Source organism: Centruroides vittatus, unplaced genomic scaffold, assembly GCF_030686945.1.
Source record: "Centruroides vittatus isolate TY-2023 unplaced genomic scaffold, ASM3068694v2 contig_575, whole genome shotgun sequence".
In the NCBI taxonomy this organism is placed as follows: Eukaryota; Metazoa; Arthropoda; class Arachnida; order Scorpiones; family Buthidae; genus Centruroides; species Centruroides vittatus.
In genome coordinates this window covers 1,041,910-1,063,267 of record NW_027122344.1, presented here as the reverse complement: position 1 = coordinate 1,063,267, position 21,358 = coordinate 1,041,910, and the positions used below count along the sequence as shown (strand labels likewise).

Below are 21,358 nucleotides of genomic sequence, written 5' to 3'. Positions count from 1 at the left end.
AAACTTAAGATCTGGCAATCTGCTTATGGAAAATGTGTCAGTAAAGCCATCAATCAGAGAAATTTCTGACAATAAAAATATTAAGATATATTCCAATTTCCATTTCTCCTTATGCCACCCTCAACTTTTCTTGTGGAGTGATATCAAAAAACAATTTATTTCCAAGCCAGAAGCTTCGATTCTTGATGGATTGTTTGCTCAAGATGTACTGGTAATCTGTCATATTAACATTCATGGAGACATACATACAAGAAGAACATCGGCTGTACATGAAATGTTTAGCCGGCAGAAAAGAGGGTGAGGGGAAGAAGGCGGGAGAGGAGATAGACAGTAGAGAAAGGTAGAATCCTTTTGAACGGCGTGCAGTTTTTAGGCTGCAAGGCCATACTCTTCTGAAGGGTCTGAAAGAAAACACGAGTGTAGCAAACACCAATAATTGAGTGCAGCTATAAATAAGCTAAGTGTAGAAGTTAGTGCCAAGTGGCTGTTGTAGGAAGACTTATATCTACTTATTAGGGTAGATGTACCAGTTTTGGTCAGTGTTCCAGTTCTGGCCAGAAAACAAATTTAACTTAAAAATATAATCACCACATATTCAAATCTGTCCAATGAAACAAACTTTTATTGTTAACTGTTCACACAGTTAACAATAAAAGTTTGTTTCATTTGTGATTATATTTTTAAGTTAAATTTGTTTTCTGGCCAGGGGACCTATTCTGAGTAGTATCATTAAGCTAACGAATACGATAAAAGCCAGTTTCTATCAGAACCACGTGATTTGTGTTTAATCAACTGTGAAAATGCTATTCCAAGCCGTACATTTCGTTTTCGGTGCCAATAGCCACGTGCGATAACATTGCGATAACTAAGTTTTTGTTATCGGTCACTCTGGAGCTGCCGTTAGGGACCTAACAAAAGTGAAAACAACATGGAGTCTTTGTTGCACGAATGATTTTACTTCACGAGCAATTGGAGAGAGAGTTAATAAACTATGTTTTTGTATTGCTTAAAAATAATTACCTTAACTGTTTATGAATATTGTATGAATAATGTAATTGCTTTCTTGTTAAAATTTAAAGTAAGTAGCTATAGCATGAACATTATTTCTGAAATAGGTTTCATTCGCATATGTATAAATTAAAATGATAGTCATATATTTATATTCAAAGCTATCAGTTACTTTCTGCCATATTTCTGGATCTTTTTGTGAGTCGACTCCACTGGAATTCAGACGGTCGGCTATTTCTTGCCACAATTTCTGGCGATCTTTTATGGTAAAGGAAGCATCTAACTTCCCTGACATCAATTTAAAGTTGTCTTCCATAAAATTAACGAGCATCTCGAACTGGCGACTTGTAGTTCGCTGGCTTCGTTTTCCTTTCTTCGACATTTTAAAACAAACTATTTCACTAGCGCTGATACACGACAATGCTAAAACTACGTGCTTCGCTTAGAAAATGGCAGGTTTCAGTCATGTGACAAAAATACAATGTTAACTAAACTATGATTGGTTAAAGCGTAACAGTTATCAATAGCATGGGACCCAGATGCATCGCAACCGACTACCCATAGCGAAACCCACTTAACATGGAGCACAGAATAGCAATGTGTCTAAGCTTCGTTAACTGCCTTTCGCTAAGGTGACTTATCGAATGTCCAGTGTATCACTCTCGTTAAGTTATCGGAAGAGCTCGGAATAGGTCCCCAGAACTGGTACTACACTGGCTAAAACTGGTACATCTACCCTACTAATAAAACTGAATGCGATTGTGAATCTTAATACTACTTAACAGCTAGACACAGTGCAAAAAGCAAATGAACACAATGACAGACTAGACAAGATAAATGGACTGACAGAGACAAACAAACAAGACCCCAAAATTTTTATTTATTTTTTTAAACATTAACTTATTCACTAACTAAACTAACCTATCATAACCTAGGACGAACCCAACCAGATGACTAACACTAATAAACCCTAATCTAATTTAACCTAACCTATCACAATCTAATTGGAAACCAAGCTAAGAGTCCCTAATCTAACTTACAACTAGGACTAACCAAATTTAGACTGAAAAAGAAGACAGAAAATAAGGATTAAAATACAAAGTTGAAAGGCAGCTATATACAGACAGTTGAAACAAAGCAAGGGAAAGCTAATTGCCATCCATGCCCCCAGAGTGAGTGCTCTCAAAGCCCCACTGAGGGATATGAATGCCAGTAGATGATGGAACATTGTACGTGTGTGGATGAGTTGGTGCAGGTTGCAAGGCCAATTGTACCCTTCAAGAATAGCAGCTCTCATTAAACTATCCCTAATGGGATTGTACCTATTACAGCAAAAAACTAATTATTCTCTCTTCATTCATGGTGACAGGCAACAGATTGTCATAAAGAACATCATTCTGACATTTAATACTTCAAATTACTTTCTTTTGTGCTTGCCAGATTTATCCTTATACACTGAATCCACTGTACCCTTACCAATGCCAGAGGTTTGGCATTTAAAGATATTTTGCTATGGCACTAATCTTTGTGCCAGATGTGTTCTTGTCCAAGCCAGGAAAATACCATAACCCATGTTGCATGAATTACAAAGGTCCTCTGCCCCATTCCACTTATGCACATGCTTGCCCTTTGTGGAAGCAGGATAAACAAATACAGGAAGTAAAAATTTCAAGAAACATTATTTTTCTGAGGCCAGAAAGATTGTAGTGTTTCCAATATCATGTCAACAAACTTCCTATGCCAATGAAGTGACTAAATCTGTAAAATCTATTTGTATACAGACAAATATTTTGGTTCCCTGATGCAACATGAGAGATGCCTGATATCTCAAACTGATTCATAGGCAAAACAGAAAATGCTGTTCAAATCATCCAGCAATAGTAAAATAATACTCCCAACCTTCATACAGACAGCCACAAAAGGTCCAAAATCTCAGAGCAAGCAAGCGGTCTCTAAGGATACAATAAAATCAGATACTCTTGAGTGAATTCTCATACTACTATGATGCTGGAGAGGATATGGATGTAGTCTCTCCAGTCTTGCTTCCATGTTGGAGCAAAATGAAACTAAGAAGAGTTGTGGCAAATGCTAAACACCCACCATCTTAATGACCCAAAGAATCCTTTAGTGGAACTGTCATGTTTGTGTTAATCTTCCTGAATTGCAGTGCTGCTGGTCTTACATATTAATTCTGTTTTAACTGTCTTGTGGCATACATTTTATGCTATATTTTATATGTAAATGCTTATTGTTTTTATTCTTGTTGATTGGTTTTATGCAGTTCTTTTTGTTCTTTTACCATTGTTATACTATTATGTTGACATAGTTTTCTTATTTTAGCTCATTATGAGTGATTTATTTTACATGTTATTATACTTGTTATTTTTATTATTTTAACATATCAATGCATTACGCATTGCAATTTTATATTAGCTGCTCTCTTTACAAGCAATATTTACTTTTTATATATTTACTACTGTTTTACCATATGGTTGGAACAGCATGGCCCATGAGGCCCTTGTACCATTAAACAATACTAGACCAATCAACCAATTCAGATCATGCCCACCAGTGGCTGAGTAGCTAAAACCACTGAACACTGATAATTGGTTTTGAGTTTGCCCATTTCCAACAGGCTTTCCATGTGAAGTTTTTTGGGTTTTCTTCATGTTTGTTACATATAAATAGGGACTAGTTTCTCCCATAGAAAGCCTTCCTAGGAGATATTCCCTAAGACAGTTAGGCTGCAATTTGAAAAAACTGTAGACCTATAAATTCCCACTGTAATCTGTCTGTTTTTCCTTAATCTCAAGAATGGAGTTAGATAAATAAATTCCGAGACCAGATATGGAAACCTTAGGGGCAGGAAACTCCAATTAACTATATATGAACTTCTGATGCAAACTGGAAGTAATGTTATTTCAATTCAAAACTTTTCTGCTGAGAGCAGTTAATAGATGACTGGCATGACTCTATTGCTAACAAAAAAAGTATGATGTACAGGGACAAGCCACTATTAATTTGCGGTAGAGAGCATATATTTTAAATTAAATAAATTAAAAATATGATTAAAAATTTCAGCCCGGCATTGTGACAATCTCAATAAATAATTTAATTTGTTTTGTATACTGCCCTTAAGTTGCATTATCATAAACAAACAAAAACAAACAGTTCAGATCATATGTAAATACCCTGGTTTACATAAATTAAGAAACCATATTTTAATGGTTTAAAAAAAACCATTAAAATATTTAAATATTTTTTAATATTTAAAACTTTAAAATAGTCATTTTACTTAAAGAAGTACTAATAAAAAACTAGAAAATTAACATGGAGTCAAAATTAACCTGCATAGATATTTTACTAATTTGTATATATAGTGCTGTATCAGCACTATTTATATAAATTAAAAAATTATTGTAAAGCAACTCATCAAGCACACACACAACTTTGACAGTACCGGTTACAAGGTTTGCAGGAGATTTAAATGGTCAAGCACACACACTTTTAATTTGCAGTTCAGTGTCACATATAAAACATTTTTGTTTAATAGTGTAAAGATATCTTTACAATATCTTTGGAATGACAATCAGACACTTGCAGAATGTCATTGTTGGGATGGAAACTAGTCAAAATCAAGCAGGATTGCCAAATTTATTGACAAGTTCAATGTTGTGTGAATATTTTTTTAAACTCATCATACTTACACAATTGATTATGTTTCATACACAAAGTAAAGTGGCATGTTGACTTTTGAATGGCCTCAGTTTCATTTTGGAAGCCTTTACTGCAGCAATACTTTGAAAAATAAGTTGACTTTGAAGCTGTAAATTTAATTCATTTAGATGATCTGTGATGCATGTAAAAAGTACAGATCATTACTCCAGACTTTATTGTGCAGTGGGAAATTTTTTGAGTCATTTTCTAAGAATTGAATGATTTCTTTTTGAGAGCAACAAAACCCAATGCTCTACCACAGCTCAACCAATGAACTACTGTGTGATAGAGTACATCATTGTAGGAGGCATCAACCTTTTCAAAAAATGCTTGAAATGACCTAAGTTTTAGTCCTCTTGAATGAATATAGTTTACAATCAAAAGTACTACTGTCATTACACGGTTGAAATTCAAAATTTTGCTGCATAATACTTATGTACAATGCAAGGCTATTTAGTTATTTTTTGCCAGAAAACTTTCAACAAAAGTTACTGCACCAAGATTTTTTCCTGCACATAGATGGACCACCACCAGGTCAAATGGCCACTAAGTTTTGAAATGTTATGCCTATCTTTTCAGTTAAACACTTGTTCACTTGATTTGTGATTTCTTTTCCAGTAATTTGACATTGCATGGAGTACAAACCAGCCAGTTCAGTTGTCATTAACATCTCAAACAAAAATTAGACGGTGAAGTTAGTCCTCATAGCACCTTGATTATGACCCCAGTAGTTGTTGACATTATGTGACATACATCACCCCATTTTGAATGTGTGACTGCCATTATAAGGAAATTTTATCCTTGGAAGGGACTGGCAAAGTCTACGTGTAACCTTGACCAAGGGTGTTCCAGAAATTCCCAAAGATGGATTGGAAAGGGCTCCAATCCACGGGCTGGATTCCTTTTGGTTTATCTGACATTCATGGCATCTGTTGATATGATTATTAATGTACCTGTCCATTTCTGGCCACTACACTTAACATCTTGTGAGAGCCTTCATTTGAATGATTCTGGAATGTTCCAAATGTAATTCCTCCAAATGGGTTTTTGTCTCAGCAGAGAGATGACAACTCTGTTGCCCCATAGAATACACCTCTTATGGATGGACAACTTGTTGTGGATCCAGTAATAATCTTGTAATGGAGAAACATTTGTGGAATCCATTCAACCTATCAATACCAACTGTATTGCACACACAAATATAGGATTCATTGTTGTGAGTCAGGCAATATCTGAAGCACATAAGAGAGGATTCAGATGTTGTTTCATAAACAATACTTCAATAGGATATGATATTGTCGGGACTTGGGATAGGAAGAAGGCTTAGGCAATCTGAGTTGGTGACGTCTTGTCCGGGTTTGTATATCAGATTACAGTCATAAGCTTGAAGTATGATCATCCATCTTGTTCATATGTGGAGGACACATTATTTGTGGAGTCAATTTGTCTTGTGAAAAAAGGCCAACTGATGGTTTATGGTCAGCAATGGTTGTGAATTTATATTCAAAGAGATAATGATAAAACTTTTTCACTCATGCCAGAATGACCAAAGCATCTCAATCATTTGTGCATAATTGCATTCTGCGGAAGTTACAGTTCTCGAAAAGAATTTGATCAGAGCATCTTTTCTTGTTGTGATGCTATGACTCAGTACTGCTCCTACCCCATAAGAGGAGGTGTTGCAAATCAGCATGACCAGCTTTGTCATGTTGAAAGGGACCTGTATGCTATCAGATGAAAGAAGTTTTTTGTTGCCTCAAAAGCAAATGAATGCTTCTTGGTTCATTTCCAATGAGTGCACCTGGCAAATAATTGATGTAAGGGTCCCAAGATTGATGCCTTTTCATGGAGAAAACCAGAATAAAAATTTAGTAGCCCTAAGTAAGATTGTAATTCATCTTTATTTTTGGGTTTTGATGCATTCTTCCTTGCAGAAATCTTATTTTTGGCTGAATGAATCCCTTTAATGTCAATTTTATGCCCAAGAAGTTTAATGGATTATACTCTGAAAATACACTTACCTTTGCACACTCAAAGCCCTGAATCTAAGTTATATAGGACCTCTTTGACTCATTCCATCAAGATTCCCAGTGTAGCTGCACACACAAGAATGTTGTCAAAGTAAGGAATTACTCCAGAAAGAGAAATTGTTTGTAATTACTTGAGAAATTCTGGGTGCTGAACTGACACCAAATTGTAGACATTTCAGCTTGTAGGCTCCTGATGGTTAGTAATCATCTGTTTCTCAGCAGAGTTGACTGAAACTGCAGATAAGCTTGAGCCATATCAATCTTTAAGAAGAATCTACCACTTTTGAAAGTAGGTGATTTGCAGTCAAAGAACTGGTATGGGTGTGAAGCAAGTGTCACCAGATGGCTTTATAACAGGAACCCCACTGGCATTGACCAGTTTGGATTTATGGTAGGTTCCAGTACTCCTTCCTAACTAGACAGTCAGATTGAGCATAAAGCAAGAGGTTTAGGAGATATTGAAGAATCAATTGGCAAGGATGTGATGAGACTTATGTACAGTACCTTGAAGTTAGTCATCAAAAAATTAGCTAACTTGGAAAAATTCCTTCCACAGATTGTATGATGATAAATGATTCAAACAGTTAGATTCCTAGGGACCAAAACCACTTCAGAAGACTGAAACAATCATCTTCTGCCAATAACAATTGTAATTGTCTTGTGAACTGACCCTGCTTTTAATGTCAACATGGCACTGGCCTTCATGAGGATTTTTTTTTTGTTGAAAATCTTGGAGTTGCATGCTTACAGGTATTAATGCAGGTCTATTTGTTGGCCACAATCTATAAAATGTGAAATGTGGCTTAAGCTGTCAGCTTTTCTGTTTTACTATTTTTTAAAGAATGGAATATTTTTGTTAACATATGAGAAAATCCAAATCAGATGAGATTTTAATTGCATGACATTTTTGACAATTGTTTTGTGACAGGCTCAAACACAACATGTGAGTAGCACTTGCAATAGACAAGTAATGAAGGTAGGAAATGGGCTTTTCATCATTTTGTGAAAAAGCATGATATTTAATCTACATTTAGGTGTCTTGCCACATTTGGAAGACAAAAGGTCAAGCATCTCCAAAATAAGTCTGTACATCTGAAAGGAGGATGTCTGGTTAGTTTAACATGTATAGAATATTGTTCAAAATATAGAATTGTAGTACTGTCTTAAGCAGTACTTTGCTGTATTTTGGAAATCATCTATGATGATACCAAGTTTGGTTTATTTGGATGTACTTTGGTTAATTGATCGGAAGTATATTGTTAAAACAAATGATTGTCAAATGAATATGAGAAAATTATTGCTTTTTTCACTTCAGACATTGTAGTTACCATATTTTGATTAATCTGTATAATTCTTTATAATTAATATCATAAGGATATATAATCTGAAGAAAAGTATTATCGTTACAATATTGTGAAGAGAATATTAATATCACACATTTTTCTGAAAACTTTCATGGTTGCAACAATATTGAATTATGAGTAATGTATTTGATGTTGTTCCACAGAAATTGGCAATTTTTATATTTAATATTATTCTAAACATGCAATGTTTTATATTTATCTAATATAAGATAATATCCTACATCTTTGTCAAGAGAATTGATCTTAATAATAAACAATGCTTTTAGCCCACAACTATAAATTAGAGAGTTAGATAACCTAATAAATAGGATTTAACAATTTGGAGGGCTTATCACACAAAGGCTGACAGAAATAAGGACCAGATCTTTTACAAAAAAGTTAGTCTTTAATAATCACATTTCAAATTTAGGTAAGGATGCATTTCAGGTACAAGACCCCTCATTAGCTTACAAACACATGGCACCAACATAATAATTATAACACCAATAGTTAACCAATACAAAGGAATATCTAATATATACAGTGCACTGTATTTACAATTTTTAATGTAACCTGTATACTAAAGAACTAAAACTATTGAGCATAAAATTTTTCAATACAATGACAATGTGATATATCATATTATTTGGGACCAGTAAATGTCTTCCATTTTCTCCCACATTTTCCAAATTTTGGTAGACGGTTCCATTATTAATAATAAATATTGTTAAATTTTAACAATAAGCCTTGGCCTTGGTGTGATAAGCCCTCCAAATTGTTAAATCCTATTTATTAGGTTATCTAACTCTATCTAATTTAAGAATTGATCTTGTTAACTTTTTACTGGGATAACTAATAATTTCAGATTGCAAAAATGTAATTCAGACATCTTTTGTATTTTTGTTAAGTAGGAAGCTAATATTTACATAATTAAACTTGTGTTTTTGTTCAAGAAATGAATTACTATGCTTGTTTTAATATAATTTTTAATCATTTCTTTATTAATAATGAAATTACAATTTTTAATTAGACGAAATTAATATATTTGTATTTATTTATATAGGAAGATCACTTTAATTTATTGACTGATATATAAAGTTTTGTGAAAAAAGAAGTTTCAAAGTTTTCATTATCAGTACTGATAGGTAAGAATTTTTAACATATTTTTATTTATATTTTAAATTTATGTTTCATTTAATTAAAAGATTTATTCAGTAAAACTTGGACTGTGGAGTTGGTAGACCAGGCTCTCTACTCTAACTCCAGAATTTCACAAGATTAACTCCAACTCCTGCATGTAAATAATAATAATTTAAAATGTACTTTGAGTATATTAACCCAGAATGGTATTTCATCTCTTCCAAGTAAATCATCAGGCATTTCTATTTTTTATTATTTTTTAAACTTTTAGTGCCCACAAGGTAGAAAGAAGAACTTTTTATCAAGCCTGTTATGGGATTGACTAGGTCTGCAGTGGGGTAGTTGGGTGGTAAGAGACAGAGCCTGTCATATCTTGATGGACTGACTACCTGTGAAAAAATTTCCTGGAGTTTTTTTGACTCATCCAGATTTTGATTTTGGGTCTCCAAAGTAGCAGGCTGACACTTTAACAGCTTGGCCATTCAGCCATGACATTACTATTGAACCCACTGAAAGTTCTCATCTTTTTTCCATAGTGTTTTTCATTATCACCATGATCATATCATCATAAACAACACATAGACACATACCTTGTTTTCTATCTGTGATTATAATAAAGTATTTGAAAAATAATAATTCTATCTTTTCTGAGTTTTCTTATCCATTTTGTATGGGCTTTTGACAATAAAAATTTAGAATTAGCTGACATATGTATGCAAATATAAATTTCTGAAAAGAAAATTATCACTAATTAATAATATGCAAACCAAGATCATGGTGTAGGACAGTGATTCTCAAAGTGGGGGTCGCGACCCCCAAGGGGGTCGTGAAAAATATTTGGGGGGTCACTGAAAAATTGATGCCAGATCAATGTTTTTTCAAAAATTTTATAAATTTACTATGGATTCATGTTTAAAAATAATAGAAATAAAAAATATATAAATTAATTTTTACTATTGCACATATAAATAATAAAAACAATATAAATATTAAAATATGAGCCTAAATATAATATTCATAAATTTGTGCTCTATTGGGGAATCCCCGAGTTCCACTCTCCGTCTAAACTATGATAGAACAGCGTTGTCATTTGGAACGGTGTTCGCTAGCAGCGTTGTGTCTGTAGGCAAGTCGAGTTAGAAATACAGTAGAGTGTCTATTATCCGAAAACCGATCAACCGAAAGCGTTTCAGTAGGCTAATTCGAATTTCCGCTAGTGCTGTGGCGCTGCAATATTTGGCTATGTCTTGGGATACTCAGATATTATTTTAGTTGATATGCGTTTTTAACTGGCAGCACTGGCGCGACCATGAGAGGGTACTTAAGGACGCGCCAGTATTTGAACGAGACTTTTTACCCATCGTGAGTGGTAAGTTTTGCTTGTTTTTCTGAGGACTGTGTTGTGCTGAATCGGAACGTTTTGAGACGAGATTAACTTCCGAAATATAATGATTTTTGTTTTATATTCTTCAATATATTTATTTTGTTTGTGAAAAATACAGTAAGGAAATAATTTAAAAAAAATTTCGTTAGTCTTAACATTGACAAGCGGCACGCAACGAAGAGAAATTTCAACATGGAATAGATTAATTAAACAAAAGAAATTAACTCTTCCTGAATTTAAATTAACCCCCTCCCTCCGGGATGTTTTTCTACACATACTCATTCTTCGGGGGTCCTTCGAAATTTTTAAGTGCAAAAGGGGGTCGCGGACCAAAAAGTTTGAGAAACACTGGTGTAGAAGAATCTTCATAAAAGGTTTTTATTACAGGAGACTCCTATAATGTAGGATAGGAGGTTATTAGGAGCTTTAACCTGAACCAATAAAGTACAAATAAACATATAAAGTACATAATAAAAAAAAGTAGGAATTGGAGTCTGTTCATTTTTATCAACTTCAGCTTTACAATGTAAGAAGTAACAAATTTGCTTCTGACTCAGTCCAACTTCATAGCCCATAACTTCATTTTAAGATTTAATGATAGAATAATAAACTGTATTTAAAAATTATTATAATTTCGTTCACAGACATATACTGTCTGACTGTTATTGTTATCAAGTAATATCAAGTTAGGAGTAAATGAAAGCTATTATTTTGCAAAAAGTCTGTTTGAATTTGAAAAATTGAATTTGGACTGGTAGCATATCTAAGATAAACAAAAGTCAAATGGTTAACTGAGGTTATAATATTTTGGTACTAAATATAAATATAAAATTAAATTTTATTGGTATATTGGTGACTTCATAAAACATGCTTTTATAGAATGCAGATTAGCATACAATGAGGAAAGCCTGTGAATTCCCAGTATATCATCCAGCTTCATCAGATTCTGCTGCTTTTTTCATCTTATTGTAGAGTACTGAATTAAATTGGCAGTTAACGGCATAGTTCAAAATAAGTAAGCTCAATTTGCAATAGTTTGTTGACTGAGCCTACATTTTATATTTGCCGCTATATAAATATAAACTTTTGTTGTTTCGATATGGAAAAGGTTAGACAAAAAAATATGAGCAGTAACAGATGATTTCTGACTAGAGTGAATGAAGATTTGATAATTAGTGGCTTCTGTGTGATGTAGGTTGTTTTTATGTATGGCAGAAAGAATTCCTTCTTACATTGTGACCTTAGATACAATATAGTCGAATTTTTTACATTCTAAGGACTACATTGTATCAAATCACCAGTGTAATTTTAATGCTAATTTTTAACAATTTTGGAATCAATTACTTTTCACTTTAAAGTTGAAATTTTGAGTTTACCTAAAATTTAAAGAGTAAATTGTTTTAGAGTAAAGGGTAAAGTTTTATCCTGATGATATAAAATTATATTTAAAAGATTTTAACTGAGTGTAACTTATTAACTTGGTTTTATTTTGTTTAAACATTATAATAAAATTTATGGAATATATCATAAAAATAAATATTTTACAGAAAAAGACATTTTTAACTGTATTTCATTAAAATATCATAAATATCTGATTTTTATTATTTTGGAAGCTTTTAAGTTGTTCTGATTCAAATATATAAAGATTGCTTTACTGAATTATTTTTCTGTATTTTTTAACTATAATTTTCTATTAACATTAGAATATAATTTATAGATCACTTTTATTAAATTGGCATATCTAGTAATCTGTATTATACTATCTTTGATTATCTGGTTACAAATCTTTTTGGTTTTTTTTTTAATCTTTTGTTTTGCAAGATAAACATTTACAACAAATTTTTTAAATGGATTAAAAAGTATTCTGAGATTTAATTTTTTTTTCAAAAGCTTTTTTTGTGTTTTTTAAACATAATTCTGATTTAATTTTAATTTGCTTTAAATTTATTTTAAAAACATTGAAATAATGATAGTTGAAAATAACTAAATGAAAATTTTATAGATTTTTATTTTGTTGTTCAGCCTCTCTAACAATCTCTTTCCGAATAAAATTCATATTATGTATGATTCCATATTATCTGGGTTATTTATAATCCAGTTTACTATTGTTCCTATTAAGGCCGGATAATACGGACTCTGATGTATTCAAATTTCTTTTTTATATCAAAATGAAATATTTTTTAAAATAAAATTCTATTAAAAAGCTTTTCAGAGTATGACATAATATCGATCAAAATTAATTTAAATTGATTTTAACAATTTATTGTTAACTTATAACAAGTTGTACTTCTTTTCCTGAAAAAATTATTGAAAGAAAATATTTTTTGAATATTTTGTTTGGTTCTAAAATTTATGATAAAATAATAAAAAGAACATTAGAATAATTAACAAAAGCACTTGTCATGACTTAAGACATTTTTACTAAATATACTTGAATAGATGAATGTTTTCTTATATTTCTTTTTCTTTTATTTTTATTTTTTTATAGTTATTAGTTATAAGAAAATAATAGTCTAGCTTGGATATTCATTGTAACATAAAATAGAATTAGTTGAACAAAACAATTTGTAGTTATGTAATTTCGATTTAAGTTTTTTACTTGAGAAATATTTCTAAGTTAAATTGTAAAAATATTTTAATAAATGTAGAAATTTACTAGATATGTTTTAATGATTGTATAGGCCAGGGATGGCCAACATGTAGACCATGGTCGACCAGTCGACCGCAAAGGTTTTGAAAGTAGCCCACGAAGCTAAAGTTGAACAATTTGCTTTCACTTAGATTAATGTTTAAAAATCTTAATTCCATAATTTATTTCTTACAATAATAGACTGTCTGTGCAACATACCCATACTGTTTGTATTTATTCCGATGATCAATGCAAATGAATGTTAACTTTTAAATGAACTGTAGTCGCAACGCATTCACATATAAATGGCAATAGCATAAAATGGCGCAAAATTATGTGTCAGACAGTAACGTGACAGTTCCTGGCTTCAATCCACTTGTTACTCCTTGTTTGTGCATTTGTATTTACTTTCAATTTCAGTTTTTTTTTATTTATTCATATAGCATATTTATTTATTCATACAGAAGCAGGAATGTTAGTTTATTAATTATTGTTTTAAATGTTATTAATATTTAACCCTATTATTTTAGAATGAATAAACCAAGTACAGGGCAGAAAGAAATAAAAACTTATCATTATTTATTTATCATTATTAATTATTTATTAAAATATCTATGAAAAATTTGAAAAATCCTAAAATTGTTTGCCCATATTCATAGTCGCCTGCAGACTATATTTTACTGAAAAAGTAGCCTCTAAAGGATAAAAGTTTGGCCACACCTGGTATAGGGTATGTGCATTAATGACTTTAATTTGGAATAAGATTAAATTTTGAGTTTTTTTTGTATTCAAATGTGGTTCAAAATTTCCTGAACAGAACTTTTTAAACCACATTTGAAATGTTTGAAGTTTAGGAGCATCTTCCCTGTACACATTATGAAGTTTTTTTACTATTTGTATGATGGTAACTTACAAAGCATAATGTGCTTGATATTTCATTTAAAAACATTTCAACTTGATTTTACTCAAACAAAAGGTGAAGTAAAAAGTTTAAAATAAGTTTCTAAACAAAGAAAACAAGTTCTTATTAGCAATAATGTGTTAAATTTCACAACTGTTACAATGAAATCCATGTTAAGTAAGGACAGCTGTAAAAAATATGCGAAAACTTTGTTCAATTCAATATAATGTTTACTTTTTAATCATGGCATCTGAGAAGTGTGTGGAAGCAACAGTCTAAGAGGAAGATTATAATATTGATGATTGAGATGAAATAGGACTTTTGCAAATAGGGGTTTCTCATTTTCCAGTCTTTTGCTTGTCCCGGGATTCTGGGAAAAAGCAAACTGTTTCTCGGGATATAATTAATTATTTTTAAGATACAAAATAAATCTTAAAATCGAATGATAATTATTTTTCATTTTTAAGTAACTTAATACAACCTGCATTCTCTAAAATAAGAATAATGCTGTGTAAAATATGTATAAAAAATTACTTTTGAGTTATGTAGAAATTTTCACAAATGGAAAAAGTTAATTCAAGTTTGTTGGAAACTGCTTACAACAAAAAATGCCTTTGAATTGAGTTGAAAAAATAAAGAAAAAATGAACTTAACTTCTAGGTAATTTTCATTATTTAAATAAAACATATTATAAAAATTTACACTAATATTTTGTATTAAGATTTTAAAAAGCAAAGATGGTCAATACTCCGATCACTTAATTTGATTCTTATTTTACTAAAGAAAAGTCCTGCTACCGAGAATGCTCTTTCCAATTCAATTGATGTGGGTGGAATCATCTTTAATGCATTTAAGAGAAAACTGATGTTATGTGTTTTTTCACCTGTGGCCTGGAAGATTTCTAGTTCGGTTTCCAGATTGCAGTACTTCTTTTGCTCTCTAGTATTCTTGATTTGTCTATCTCAGCTGCTTTAATAGTGGCATTAAGCTCATAGTTCAATAATTTGGCAGTTTGTTTGGCTTTAAATCAGATTTATGAAGAAAAACTTCATACTTGTTTCTATCCTTGCCCAATTTGCACAACCTGACATAATGCACTTATTGAAGCTACTGGGCATGGTTAAAAATTAAGACAGCAATAAGCACAATTATTCCAGATATTGCAGGTTCTGACAAGTAAAGAATTTTCAGAGTCCTGTCACAAATAGGCTGCATATTGATTATTGTCAATCTGTGACAAACCATAATAAGCAAAAATTTAAAAAATAATAAGCAGGCTTAAAATTAATAAATACAAATATATTCTGACACTTTATGGGTTAATTATACTTTCTATTTGCAAAATGTTCTCAACTTTAACACAAAATAAGAAAAAAGTGAATTTTTAAGAAATTTGTGGGAGTTTCCCAGGATGTGAAGAATTTTATGGGTTAAAAAACAGCTGGGATTCCATTGGAGAAACCCTATTCATAAAGCATGAAAGTGATAAATATGTGGCAGATCAGATGACTAGGTTTGAGATGCCAAAGTTGGTGGTGTGTATGACCAGTAAATGCAGTTTCATCTTATTATTGGGCTGCAATTTGAAAAAATTGTAGACCTATAAATTCCCACTGTCATCCGTCTGTCTTTCATTAATCTGGAGAACAGAATAAGCTAGATGAAATCCGAGACCAGACATGGAAACCTTAGGGGCAGGAGGCCTCAATTAACTATATACAAATTTTCAATGCAAAGCAGAAGCCATATTATTTCAATTGAAAACAGTTTCCCCAAAAACAGTTAATATATGACCAGCATGACTGGTGTTAAAGGAAAAGAATGATGTACAGGGGCAAGCCACTACTAATAATTTGAGGTGGAGAGCATATATTTTAAGTTAAATAAATTAAAAATATGATTAAAAATTGAAGACCAGCATTGTGACAATGCTGGCCTTGAATTTGCTTAATAATAATAATGAATTACTAATATTTGCTTGTATTTATTTATTGTTTTTATGTTTTAATTTACTATTTGGGCATTTAATTGCATTATTTTTACTTAAGTTATTTGTATTTGCTGTTTTAAGTTTATTGAAATGGATAGTTTTTGGGTCTCAGAATGAATGAATTCACTTTCCATTATTTCCAATGGAAAAAATTGATTTGGTCTTTGAATGATTGAGTTTTTAGTCTCTGCAATGAATTATATTTGAAGTACAAGACACCACTTTAATTTTTTTATTTTAATGTATTACCACTTAATTTTAGAAAATATTCCTTAAATATTTGGGGACTTCTTTAGTTTTTTTTTTCTAATTGCAAACACAATTATACGATAAGATGTTGTATCAAGAATAAAATATTATTTTCTATTGTTGGTTGTTCCTCCAATAGTTGGAGTGGATTTCCTTTTAGCCTTTATTATCACAATATATTTCAGAGACACTAAATCAGAGAAATAACTGTTTTGTTCAGTTTTTGATGGCAGTGATGGATCAGGATCTTCTTTAATTCTGTGTTTGTTGGTAAACTCTTTCTGTTCTAATCAATAATACTCTACACCAGGGATTCCTAAACTTTTTTAACTGTCAACTCCTTCAAGGATTTCTCAACCTTTAATAAATGAATAATGTCTAGTGAGCTAGTATTAATTCATATACCATTTTCATAGAAAAGATCTATGTAGTATGTACGCTTACATCCTAAACTATCATATGCATAAACTATAGAACTACTTATTTTTAATGAACTTTTTCAATGGACTCTTGTAAATGCTTTATCAATCCCTGGGGTAATATTGACCACTTTAGGGTCTCCTGCTGTAGGCATTTCCATCTGGGTTAATGTTAGGAAAGTTTCCAGCCAAGGTGTAAAATGTTAAAACTTAGTTCAGAAGACTTGTTTGTCTTTTATAAAAATTTTATTTTTAGTTTATTTTAGTTCAAAAATTAGCACCATATAAGAAAAACTTGAAAAATACATATATTTATCATTTCAAATATACATTCCTATTATTAATCAATTCCAGAAAAAAATATTTTTTTATTTTTAATTAAATAATTTAAAACTACAGTAAGACTCCGCTTAATGTAGGGGATGTGTTCCTCGACAACAAAGTGCTAAAACGAAACAGCATTAAACTAGGTCATTTTAACATAGAGTAAATAGGGATAGGGAAGATGTGACCAAAAATAACAAATTTTACTTTAATTTATATTATTATATGAATTAATAAAAAATATGTTAAATAACACACAAACATATGCACATAGAAATGTAAAATTCATTTTTTGTGATGATAGTCCTGATTTTTCTGAAATTCTTATTTTTTTGCAATAAAGTCATAAAGTTTCATTTGTCACTTTTTTCTTTCCTTAAGCAAATGTCGGTAGCAGGAGATTGCACTGTTTTGCTTTTGCATTTCTTTCAAAATCTGAATCATTCGCTACAATTTGATCAGTGATTTCGGTTATCATTACCAAACTTTTACTAAGGAAATTTGTAGAGAAATTTTTTGGGTTCTTTGTTTCCAGAATCTCTATTTTCCAGTTCTACATGAATTCCTTGTTCTGCCAATTTTTGAAGGTCATCGTTGGTAAGACTCTCACCAGAAACCTGTGGTAACTCCTCAATATCCTGCTTGTCTACATCTCCTAATCCTGCTGTATCAACTCTGTAGTTATGTTCAAATACTTCTTAGATCATGTTGTACAGTACATCCCACCCCAAAATATAGACATCATTTCTATAAATCAATTAATTTTTATTTACATTTGATTTTCTGAGTTATAGTGCCATTTATTGGTAAAAAAGATAAAAAAATAATTAACTAAATATAATTCTTACAATAAAAGGATATAATTTTTAAAAATATATATTATATTCACTGAATTATTGCAACAACGATATAGTGTGAAATAGATGTGCCATTATGCCATTGCTGCGACAGGTAGCACATAACACTTGTCTGCATGGAGTGTAGTAGTGTTTTTTCTCTGTACATCATACTTTTCCTGTTAGCAATAGAGTTGTGCCAACTATATATTTAACTCTGTTTGGGAGGAATTTTTGTATTGAAATAACATGACTTGTACAAATCAAAAGTTCATATAAAGGTAATCTGGTCCTTTTCTCTTATGATTTTCATGTCTAGTCTTGACTTTCATCTATCTAACTCTGTTTTTGGCATTAAGGAATGACAGAGACAGACAGATGACTGGAAATTTATAGCTCTACAGTTTTTTCAAATTGCAGATTAATAAGTATACATCAGTAACTGAGTAGATAAAACCACCAAACATAGTTATTCGGTCATGGGTTTGTGCATGGCCAACGGACTGGTCAAGTGGAGTTTTTTGGGTTTTCTTCATGTTAGTAACACTTCAATTGGGGTCAACTTTACATAAACATCTTTCCGGAATGTGTCCTCCTTGGCAGATCGCTTGGGTGTTGCGTTACCTTAACCAACACCCAAGCGACAAAATTAATAAATCAAACTAATTTTAATGAGCTATTATTTACTGTGATATTGTCATAATGCTGGGCTGCAACTTTTCATCACAATGTTCTCAATTCTTTTAGTAGTGGTCATGCCCCTATACATCTTGTTTTTCCTGTTAGCAATAAAGTTGTCAGTCATATATCTAACTCTGGGGAAAAATTTTGAATCAAAGTAACATTAGTTTCATTCTAAACCAGAAGTTCATATATAACTAATCTGGATCTCCTGCTCTAAGCTTTCCACATCTGGTTTCAACTTTCATCTATCTAACTCTTTTCTTGAGATTAAGGAAAGATAGATATGTATAGGTGATGATAGTGGGAATTTATAGGTCTAAAATTGTTTCAAATTGCAGCCCGATAATTTTTCCATAAATGCAATATTTATGATAACACACTTCCTGCATAGTTTGTACAATCTATTGCTAAAATTTAAAAATGTTTATCATCATATAAAAGCAATTATTTTAGCATTTTTACAAATTTTTTTTTTTATTTAAACAAGTCATACAAAGAAGTCTTTTGGACGTTAAGATTAGCAATTTCGATCATGTGCAGGGTCATCTAATACTGATCACTTTTCAAATATTAATAGTAGACTGGTATTAATGAGTAGTTGTTGACTTCCTCCTGGAAGAGAGGATGGTCAATGACTACTTTTGGTCAAATTAACTTTGACTCCTTTTGCAATAGTATCTTCTTTCTATTGGATCAATGGTATGGTGGCATTCAAATAGGAAAATTACATAATACAGGCAGCCCTCAACTTTTGCACATTCTACTTTAGCACAATTCGCTATTTTGCACATTTTTTAAAAATTCAACTTTTAAAATATTTTTGTCGATAATAGAAAAAATTTTGCTTCCATGCAGAATGCTCATAAACTACAAAGTACTGTAGCTCACTCTACATTCTTGGACACACATTACTTTCTACAATAGTGGACTTCTCGGAATCCTAATCATTATTGTGTTGTTCCATGCAAGAGGTCAAAACAGTTTCAGTCTTGCATTAGGGTGTGCATCAATGTGTTGCATGTTTTGCCAATTTATTTGTTTATGTTTAAATATTTCGTTCTTATAAATTGATAAACATGAGAGAGAAATGGAGAAACTGCAATGTTGATACAAACAAAATGAAATTAAGGACTCATAAACTTCATATGATCAAAACAAAGATGAAAATAATTAAACGTTCTGAAAACGGTCAATTTTTTGCTTCAATCGGACGCTTGTATAATGTAAACAGATCTACGACATGTTCAATTTTGAAAAATAAGAGTAAAATTAAGGAATACATTTAAAATTGTAGAAATATATCTTCAAAGATTGTTTCTAAAAGATATGGCAAAGTGATGGATGAAATGGAAAGATCTTTGTCATCATGGATTGAGGATTTTCAATTATTCAAGCTATGGCTCTTAGTTTGCATGAAGATTGGGAGACTAGATTAAATGAAGATTCTAAGGCTACATCCTACGTGGCAGTGTCCAGTGACTGCAGGCAGAAAGAATTTTTGTACATGCTCCCAACTCATGAACGACTTCTGTTCAGAGTGGACACGTGTTGTTTACAAGATGGCAGCGAGAAGACTTCGTCGAATGCTACTATGAAAAATATGACACGCATTAAAACGGTAAATTTGAAAGGTAAATGTTATCACTAACTAGATACACAACAAATATAAACAATCTTTGTAGAATAATAAGTTTAAAAAAAGTTTTATTTTTAAAATGTTACATTTATACAAAATCAGAAATTATTAAATTACATAACAGATTATCAATTAAAGTACATACAATGTATATACACAATTTATTTATCATTCTGTTTTTATTTATCTACAAAATCAGTCATTTTTTTCTTTGGAAGCGCAAGTAGTGGAAGCTGCGATCAAACTTGCTTGGTACCTGTTTCCTGCACGTGCATGTAGAATCATCTGGTGGTTACTGCACGCTAAATGCGGTTACTCTGGACACACACATTTGCTTGAACCAATTTGTTCGCTCTGCTTGGAAGCACATTCATGCTTGTGGTTGCTGCCATGTAGGATGTACCCTAACACACTGTGTTTCAAGCAAGTAATGGCTGGTTCGACAAATTAAAAATGAGATACTGTATTCAACTAACTCCTGACAACTTTATAAAGAAAACACCTGAAAGCACTTAAACATGCCTTGTTGACTTCATTATGTATACATATTGATAAATAAGTACTTTAAAATACAGTTTTTGGTGCTTATTTTTTTACATTCCTCTACTTTTAAACATTGGAACATTCACATACACTTTCAGGAACCAATTATGTGCGAAAGTTGAGGCCTCCTGTATAAGGTTATTGGCCAGCACAAAATATGATTTAAGTGGTTTTTGAGGGTGCCAAGTGTAAATATTTGGTATGTTTTTGCAAAATTAGATTTGTTGGTAGAATGGTACAGTTTCTTAGAGTTAACATTAGAAAATATTATATCTGAAAAATTTAAGATATATTTTCAATTCCTGTCTACTTAACTATTGAGTTTATGTCATTTTGTACCATTTGAGTATTGCGATAAACATGACATTGGTAGGCTGAGATATTCAAACTCTTTATATGGTTTTTATTTTAATATTTATTGTATTATAGTGTTTGGTTTATGTAACTACAAAGGTTATCTTACATAAGGGTTTATCACACCGAGTGACCAATCTAACAGATTTTAACAATTCTTTATTCCTCTAC

The 21,358-nt window shown here is 31.4% G+C and overlaps 1 protein-coding gene across 1 annotated transcript in view; it reads left to right on the top strand.

Moving 5' to 3' along the window:
- Window positions 1-21,358, top strand: part of LOC136979051 (bromodomain adjacent to zinc finger domain protein 2B-like) — a 280,166-nt gene that overhangs the window by 13,953 nt on the left and 244,855 nt on the right. The window contains 1 exon segment of the mRNA XM_067274949.1: window positions 9,162-9,243. The gene's annotated coding sequence lies outside the window, so the exon portion shown is untranslated.